Genomic DNA, 7,622 nt, shown 5'->3' with positions numbered 1-7,622 from the left:
GGCCGTCCAGGCGACCTCCTGGCACGGCCTACCCCCTGGTCGTGCCCACGGGCCACCTGGGTGGGTTCCACCTCCTCTGGTGCCCTCCTTTGGACTATATTTACCCATCGGGCGGGAAATCCTGATTCCGGAACCCTTTTCTCCAGAAGCAATTCCGATCTCTGCCGCCATCACTTACAAGTTTTGGGGGACCAAAATTCCTGTGCCGGCAGCCTATCGGCACGGGGAAGTGCCCCCGGATTCATCTCCATCGACGTTGCTTCCTCCCTCCATTAAGCGGGAGTAGTTCCTCGTCGGGGCTGAGGTCTTCTACAGTAGCTATGTGGTTAAGTCTCTCTCGCATGATGTGATCTTGATTGTGATCATGGGCTATGTTAATCTAGGGTGATCCCATGATGTTTCCCCTTCTTCTATGTATTGGATCGATGTACTTACTTGATCTTATCTAGTATAATCCTTGAAACCATGGTGACAGCGGTCTAGTGGACATGGATTAGAAGAATATTTTCATGAGTGATTTCCTCTTTTGTGAATTGATTGAAGATTGAGAGTCTCTTGGTGCTTTTTTCTTTGACTATCCTTGAGATATGTTGTGGTGATTGTGGTACTCTCTTTGGATGGCCGGGGTGACATTGGGAAATCCATAGATGAGAACTACGAACTCTGAGGTGTGATTTTGTAGCCCTACATAATTCTCGTCCTCTCTTGATCACAAAGGAATGACCTCCAAGTATGTCTCCATTCATGTTTTAGTGGACATATCATGTGATTAGATTATGTTAATGTTGTTGGGAGTTGCCACTAGTGAAAGTATGAAGCCTAGGCCTTGTTTTCCACCATTGTTACACCGTTTATGCTCACTTTTGTCACTTTCTACCTTGCTGCCATTTTTATTTCAGATTTATATTACCTTGCTTTTCCACACCTATCACCCATATTTTACCATCTCTTCGCCGAACTAGTGCACCTGTACAACTGACAATTGCATTAGGTGTGTTGGGGACACAAGAGACTTCTTGTATCTTAATTGCAGGGTTGCTTCAGAGAGACCATTTTCAACCTCTACTTCCCTGAGTTTGATAAACCTTAGGTCATCCACTTGAGGGAAATTGTTGTTGTCCTACAAACCTCTGCGCTTGGAGGCCCAACATAGTCTAGAAGAATAGAAGCATGCGTAGACATCACCGACGCACCACCTTTCGATGGACCGTGCCCCGCCGATAAAAGGCCACCTCGGGCCTCTCTCTTCCCCTCTTTGACCTTGTACTGCCCCCAATCAAGCTCCTAGCTCACTCCCCCCTGTTCGGAAGCCCCCAAGCCCGAGATCGAACTCCAGATCCGCTGCATCGGGATTCCGGTGATCCTCGAGTAGGTGTCGCTCCGACCCTCTTTTCCCCTTCATTGTATCCACAACACCCTCCTGATGCTCTTTCCCTTCTTCCCCATCCTTTTATTTGCAGGTTTCGGCTCCGGCGACCACCCTCCCGAATCGTCACTGCCTCCGGACCTCGTCGTCGGCGATTTGCTGCGTCATCGCTCCTCCCTCCTCCACCCATCAACGGCGGGTCGACGGTGGTTCCATTTCCACCTTCACCTAGCCTCGTCGTGGACCCTAGCACTGCCGGTGAGCCTCGCCCCCTCTCTGACGGGAGGTTGAAGACGGACCCGACAAGTGTGACCCAGCCGTCAGCCTCCCGTGCCCCCCCTCGCCTCGCGCTCTCTCTCTGGCCCCTAGGCCCTGCCCGTTATGTTTGAATCTCGCGCGGCGCGGCTGCGTGGCGCTCGTGGGCTGGTTGGCCTATGGCTGGCCGATTGCTGGCTGCCCCTGGCCCAGGAGCTGCAGCTCCTCTTCTTTTTCTTTAAAGCCTGACTTTGCAAAAATTCCATAGAATTAAATACTTGTCCAAGTTCAAATATTTTCCCACCTAAAGTCTTGTTTTATTGTATAGTATTTTAGAGTGCCTCTTATGTAATTTTTGAAGTAGGTTAAATGCAATGATTTATTTTAAAACCATGTTTCGGGTAATTTAGCACTGTGTTAAAAATAGTTCCTGCAATTTATACTGCCTAAAAATAAAATCCAACAATTTCTACACAAACTATACTCACCCTAGTATTTTACAAAAAAACAATGTGATATTTTTTTGAGTGGGATATTTTTCCTGTTTTTGTTGGGTGCTTAATTTTTTCCTGTTTATATTGCGGCGATAGATTGCGTTGCTGGCGAAAGGTTTGGACCAGAAGACCTCGAAGACCACAGAGACCTATTTGAGCAAGGCAAGCAGCCCCTTGACCATGTCTGAGCAAATACTTTCATGCATGTCATTTATTCCGATGCATAATGCCTGGTTGAGTCGGTAACTACCTCGGTGGGGAGATTCCGATAGTCCCCGTTGACACTTGCACTTGGGCATAACCCTAGCACCTATGAGGGTTGTGTGGGTGGGTGTAGTTAGGTTGCTAGTAGTGGCTACACAATTGGGATGGGATTATGCATGGTGGCGATAAAGGGAATGCTTTCAACGATTCTTTTAGAAAACCCCATCGGGTGCCACTAGTGCCCGAGGGAGATGTGTTGAGCTAGGTAACCACTTGATGAAGAAGTCGTGTACCGAGGCAAGTTGTGTGTGTGATTTCGAAAACGGGGTTAGATTTATGATTTGTCTACCTTCCCAATCTTACATGTGCGACCACGATACCAGTTATGGGGCTTGGCTTTGTTGATTACCTTCGTCCATGCTAGCACAGAGCCCGCATTACTAGTGGCGGGAGTGGCGTGGCCACTCCCGAGACGGGGTCATGCCAGGTAGGGCGACCATGAGCTGTTTTTACATGCACCAGGCACACCGTTGAGTGCCCTCATGGATGGTACGATCTAGAGCGAGGCTCGTATGATGTACTTCATGAGGGATGGCACGAATGAGTGGAGTTTTTGTTTAGTTTCGCCAGGGGAATGGCATTGTTCAGGTGCTTACCTCGGTATGTTATATACCGCGAGTCGTGGATGACATGGAAGTTCCCCGAGTCTTGTGGGTATAGCGCGCAACCTCTATAGAGTGTAAAACTATTCGAATAGCCATGTCCACAGTCAAGGACAATTGGGTTGTGCTTCTTAAACTATGTCCAGGAGATTTCATATAACCAAGTGTGTGTATGGGTGGGTATGGTGTGAGTCAGATTGATGGGCTAAGTCGGACGACTTAGCATGATGGGTGAACATGGGATGTTAGACCCTCTCTTGATATTGATATCTATAACATGTCCACTTGGTTACTACTATGCCTTGTGATGCATGCCGCACAAGATATTGATCATGTTATTGCATCAGGGAAAAATATGCTTTCTGCAAAAATAGCATGCAAGTATTATGTCATACTTTATTATTGCCTTGTTCCACATCATGGGTTGCTTGAAAGTACATTCAAAGTATGCATTGGCTTGCCACTGGTTAATTAGTTAGCCAGGCATCGAAGAACCAGAGTTTGGAGAAGAGTTCGTCGGGGACGAACATACGATCTAGGACGCTTCCCCGTCGGAATGCCTATAAGTTAAGGAAGATGGCATGGGTTCACGCTTTCAACCGAGTTATCCGCAGTCAGTTGTGTGTTGGTGTGTCAGCCTTCGAGGTCGTATCAATGTAATGACTTGGACTTAATGGGCCCCGTTTGTATCAGACGTTAGGTATGGATGGAAGGCTCTAGTTATTCAGTATCTGTGTGTTCAGTGAGCATTGATCTCTGGGATCACTGTACATGTGCATTCAGTGATCGCGACTTACAAGTCGGGGTCCCCATAGAGCTGGTATCACAGCCATCCTGACTGTAGGAAGCCTTAGTTAGCATGGACGTCATATAGGACGAAACCCCTCTCAAAAGCTACAGCTAGCCTTTACACTTAGGGTTTTCTCCATCTCTCACCTCTTCCACTATATTATTCAAACCCTTTTACTGACACCTCTCCCTAAACATTATAGATGGTCGTCGTACCTGAAAGCCTCCAAGAGTCCGGCTTGCCCCTACTCCTAGAGGACAGTCTGGAGAAGTGTCGGGTTCACCGATCATCCGTTTTCCTCTACCAAGAGCACTAGGTCAATGCCACCACGAAGGAGTACCACGTAGATGTGGTCATGATGGAAAATGACTCCCCGACTAGTTGGTTCTTTGAAGGACCGTAGATGGAGACTCTGGTGTTAGCAGTCGAGACAGTGGTGTGGAAGGCGCTCATCCACCTTCACTACATCCTTCCTGAGATGGCCAACGAACCGGCTACCTGTAACTTGCCTTTCGTTAAGGATGAGGTTGGCAGGAGTTCGACATTGACCCCATCCCCGGAAGAAGGAGCATCGCTCAGATTCCAGACCTACTTTAGCCTCTCCACCAACAGTCTGGCTCACAACCTGATCAAGGAGTCAGTGAAGCTCCGCTAGGAACTTCACCACATCCGTGAGCTACTCCGTCAAGCTAAGACGAAGACAGGCATGATCAAGAAGGATGGAGCCCCCGAGGGGCAACCCGATGTCGCATACAGAGGAGGAATACCGCCAGCTAGGGACGCCCCTACTCAAAGTCATCGCATGAGTGCAAAGGAGCATCACGACCTCTTCACCGCTCCACCGCCGAAGCATCGTCGGGATGGACCTCCTTGTTCCCCAACTCCCTCAACAGGAGACGATGCCCATATAGATGACGACCAGGAGGAAGACCCAGAGGAGTGTGAGTATGAGACCGAGCACTCCACTACTTGATTCCGAGAACCCCTAGGGTAGGACAAGCTATGAACCCCTCATGCGAAGTTGAGTCCGTGTAATGGTTCAGATGAAACCATGTGTGCTTGTTATTTGCTTTTCTGTTTGTGTCTTGATGCAAGCCACGCTTTTGTCTCACACATCATGTAAGTGGCTACATCGCTTATCTTACTTTATGGTTATGTATTGGGTCTTTTGGCCCTTTTGTTAGACACACTTGCACTATACCACCACCCCTATCTAAGGTGTTCCCCTCTTGTGTTGTTCGTTTCGTCTATCCCAATTGTTGACTTGGCTGCTCCAAACAGGATGGTGACTGCTACTCGCGCCAGTACTTTTGGCAACCCCAGCACCGATGACTCTAGCCAGCACCCAGAAGCCGGTGGGTCTGCTCAAGCTGGAGCTCACCAGGAGCAGCCACAAGGCGACATTCCCCTGCCACCGCCTCCTCCGGAGAACCTAGTTATGGCTCAGTTTCTCCAAGCTCTCCGGGAAGAACACCAAGCCAACACTGCCTCTATCGAGCAGATGGCTCAGGTCCTTGTGAATAACCCACAACAGGACTGGAACGACAATGGTAACTCCATCTATCGGAATTCATGAGGTCTTCGCCCCCGACCTTCACCGAGATGACTAAACCTTTGGATGCCGATGATTGGATCCACACCATCGAGGATCTACTTGCACTGGTCAACCGCAATGAGGACCATGAGAAGGTTCTTTATGCCTCTCACTATCTCGGAGGTACCACCAGAGCTTGGTGGGACGGATTCAAGGTCATGCAAGGCGAGCGTGTTATCACCTAGGATGAATTTAAGCAATGGTTCCGTACTATACATATTCCCTCTCGGATTATGGCTATCAAGAAGTGGGAGTTTCGAGCGCTGAAGCAAGGAAGTGGCTCAATTAAGGAGTACCTGCAGAAGTTCAACCTCTTATCGAGGTACGAACCTCATGATGTGAGCACTAAGGCAGCCAAGATAGAACGCTTCGGGGAAGGGCTTCAGCAATCATTGGAGTACCAACTTGTTGTCTGTGACTGCCGAACCTTCTTCCAGCTAGTGAACAAGGCCCTCATGCTTGAAGATTAGAGCCGAGCTATGGAAGACACAAGCAAGCGCAAGCTGATCAACATTAGTGGTCCCAGCAACCAGAAGACTCGCCCCTGGAATCAGCCACGGCGAGGCCAAACTATCATCCTCAGCACCCCAGGACTCCTACACCTCGCTCGAGCTACCAGCCTCAGCCATATACCAACTCCAAGCCGGCATACAACTCTCCCAGCAACAACAATGGCGGCAAGACCAACAACTTCGGGCAAGACACCTGCTTTGGGTGTGGTCAACCTCGACACATCTTGAAGCAGTGCCCCAACAAGAAGCCAGATGCATCGCGTTCCAATGTGCCAAACCAAGAACAAGGCCGTGGAGCACCACCCCTGAACCAAGCTCCTCGCAACCCACCCAACAACGGCAAGGGTCATGTGAATCACGTCTCCGTAGAGGAAGCCAAGGAGGACCCGAATGTCATACTGGGTACATTCCTTGTCAACTCAACTCCAGCAACGGTTCTGTTTGATTGTGGTGCTTCACATTCTTTTGTCACCCAAAAGTTTGCGCTCGAGAGTGGCTTGAAGCCTACAGTCCTGAATGGTCCCATGACGGTACAAACCCTGGGTGCAGTATTGAGGACCAAGCTAGCGTGTAGAGGAGTTGGGATCCACATCAACGGGGTAGACTTCTTAGCAGATCTCATCGTCCTTAAGTCGCAAGGCTTGGACATGATCCTTGGTATGGATTGGTTAGCCAAGCACCAAGGCATGTTGGACTTTACCAAGAGGGCTATTACGATGACCAATAACCAAGGAGTTGAGGTCAAGTACATTTCCAACTCTACATCCAGCCAAGCCCCTCGGGTTAATTGCGTTTCGGGAGTTCATATGGATCAAGTACCAGTGGTATGTGAGTACCCAGGTGTCTTTCCTGACAAACTGCCCGGTATGCCAACTGATAGTGGCATTGAGTTCATCATTGAGCTAGTGCCCGGAGCTGGACCCATCTATAAGAAGCCCTATAGAATGGGATCCGAAGAATTGGTTGAGATGAAGGAGCAACTGGCTGAGCATCTCAGAAAATGATTCATACATCCTAGCTCCTCTCCTTGGGGATCGCATGCTATATTTATGACAAAGAAGGACGAGACCATCCGGCTCTACGTTGATTATTTTTCTCTCAATGAAATCACAATAAAGAACAAGTATCCACGCCCCAAGATTAAAGACCTATTCGATCAACTGAATGTTGCCAAGGTGTTCTCCAAGATCGATCTGAGGTCCAGATATTACCAGTTGAGGGTCAGACCCGAGGATATCTCGAAGACGACGTTCGTGACCAGATATGGCCCATATGAGTGTTGGAAATATGCCCTAGAGGCAATAATAAAATGGTTATTATCATATTTCCTTGTTCATGATAATCGTCTATTGTTCATGCTATAATTGTATTAACAAGAAACAGTAATACATGTGTGAATAAATAGATCACAATGTGTCCCTAGCAAGCCTCTAGTTGGCTAGCTCGTTAGTCAATAGATGATCATGGTTTCCTGGTCATGGGCATTAGATGTCATTGATAACGGGATCACATCATTAGGAGAATGACGTGATGGACAAGACCCAATCCTAAGCGTAGCACTAGATCGTATTGTTCGTATGCTATAGCTTTTCTAATGTCAAGTGGCTTTTCCTTCGACCGTGAGATTGTGCAACTCTTGGGTACCGTAGGAGTGCTTTGGGTGTATCAAACGTCACAACGTAACTCGGTTACTATAAAGGCGCACTACGAGTACCTCTGAAAGTGTCTGTTGGGTTCGTACGAAT

Source organism: Hordeum vulgare, chromosome 7H, assembly GCF_904849725.1.
Source record: "Hordeum vulgare subsp. vulgare chromosome 7H, MorexV3_pseudomolecules_assembly, whole genome shotgun sequence".
Classification (NCBI taxonomy): Eukaryota; Viridiplantae; Streptophyta; class Magnoliopsida; order Poales; family Poaceae; genus Hordeum; species Hordeum vulgare.
This window is presented reverse-complemented; position numbering follows the sequence as displayed.